Raw genomic sequence first — 2,177 nt, forward strand, 5'->3', positions numbered from 1 at the left:
GAATATTCTGTGTTCATCACTTATTTTGGAGAAATAAATGTCAAGTATAAGAAAATGGCTCCGCACTCCAAGCCGGACTGGGCACACACTGCCAGCATGGATGCTCACCACGTGCCGTGAAAGGATCCGATTAAAGAACTTAGACAACTTCAGATATGCGAAACTGATTGCCATGGAAACCTAGTCACGCTCTGATGACAGTTGTGATGGCGTTGCCGCCGATAATTTTGCAAACATGAGGCTTCCCAGTCAGTCTGGGAAGGCCGTAGGACCCGCACCCAGTACAGACACTCGACCTCACAGGGTGGCAATGAAGCTTCCAGCGCGAAAATACCAGGGAAGCAGCCAACAAAAAAACAGCCTCCCTCCCCAAACCTCAGAGAATTCTCTGACAAATTCCAGTTCCGATTCCGAAGATAAAGGGGGCATGAGTTTTTTGGAGAAAAAGTCTTTCCATATAAAGCAAAACATAGCAATGCCTGGAAAACGCATGTCAGCATTAGAAAGCTTCCCGGGCTTGTTCCTTAGAAGACGTTCTCTCCAGGCTCCAACTCACAACCAAGGACACCCCCAAGGCATACATTTCCAGGTGTTGCTTCCAGGAAAACCCTGATCAGAGAGCTCCTCTTCTTACCGGGTCCCTTGGTGCTCTATTCACGGAGGACGAGGAAGAAGAGGAACAGGATAAGGACACGGTTGGTGAGAAAGAGCAAGACAATGGATGGCTACGTGAACAAAGATGGCATGCCCAGAATTCATCACTGCAACTCATCCATGACCCTTCTGCCTATAATTCACCCAGTGGAAGAAATGACAGAGGAAGAGTTGGAGACCATCTGCAGTAATTCTCCAAAGAAGATACATAAGGATTCCCTGGGCTCTGCTTGTTATCAATGCTGTCAGAAAACTATTGACACCAAAACAACCTGCAAAAACCCAGACTGCTAGGGCGTTCAGAGGCCAGTTCTGCAGCTCCTGCCTTAGAAATCCTTATGCTGAAGAGGTCAGGGATGCTCTAGTGGCACTGCCCACCTTGCTGAGGCATCTGCAGCTGCAGTTTCTGCCAGCAGCAAGATGGACGATGTGCAACTGAGATACACGATCCTGGTGTATTTTGCCAAATATCCTGGCCCTGGGAATGTGCATGCTTACTTGGAAAGTCTGAAAGAGGAATTTGAAATGCAAGCATAATATCTGCAAAATTCACAGCCTGCCATCCATTCTTCAAATCTCTCTTGTTAACATTTTTGATTTTGTCATTGATTGAAACCCGAGTTAAGAATCTCAGTGATCAGTCTATTGCATAAGAAACGCCAATCAAGTTAATCTGACTAGACGCATGTGTTTTTGTAATATCACGGAAAGTATTTTGCTAGTTATACTTTGTTCTCTGCAGTTTCTTCTCCGTTCCCCACCAACCCTCATACCATACCCCTAGTGGTGCTCTCCCACTGCTTAGTTTCTGAATTATTTTTAAATGACAATTTTATGGACGCATATATGATTCTGTTGGTATTGAAATAGCCCTGGAATCCACCCTTAAACCCAAGCTTTTAGAAATTCAGTAGCAATATTAACTAGATCTATTAAATTTCAGAGAACTTGTTTACTCAAAAACAGTGGATTTGATTTAGTGTTCATACTAGTTGACATTTTTACCAGAATCAAGGCACAAAAGTCTTAAGACTAAGTGGAAAAATCAGGTAATTGTTGCAGAGTGGAGCATATTACTTCAGATGCCTCTCCTGAGAATATTCCATATATTGCACTTATTATACAAGTTGTCACAGTTGAGATTTAGTTGCTGCTAATTTCTTCTACCCTAAGCTTAAATGGTGCATCCAGCTTACACAATTATGATCCAAATGTTTGTGGGCAATGTTACATGTAAAATTATGATAGAAATGACATCTCTGAAAATTACAATGGTGAGACTTCAGGAGAAGGCTGACTTGAATTTTTGGCATAAAGTTTATTTCAGTTCATAAGTAAGGTATTTCGAGTAAATTGTTGGGCCATTTTGTGTGGAAACTTGGTATTAATAGTCTATAGCTCTTTGCATTTGTTGAAAAAATAAGCTAGGTATGGAGTTCATATTTAGGTTTTAAGCACTTTTATCATGAGAAAGAAGTGCCTTTCTGGAGATTTGTAACTTTCAACAGTTTGTTAACTTGACA

At 41.8% G+C, this 2,177-nt stretch overlaps 1 pseudogene; it reads left to right on the forward strand.

Annotated features, from left to right (window-relative positions):
- Positions 1-475: 475 nt before the first annotated feature.
- LOC105718715 (cell division cycle-associated protein 7-like) lies at positions 476-1,191 on the forward strand (annotated as a pseudogene).
- The last annotated feature ends 986 nt before the right edge of the window (positions 1,192-2,177 follow it).

This window comes from Aotus nancymaae, unplaced genomic scaffold (genome assembly GCF_030222135.1).
Source record: "Aotus nancymaae isolate 86718 unplaced genomic scaffold, 86718_ANA_hifiasm-v0.15.2.pri h1tg000041l, whole genome shotgun sequence".
NCBI lineage: Eukaryota > Metazoa > Chordata > Mammalia > Primates > Aotidae > Aotus > Aotus nancymaae.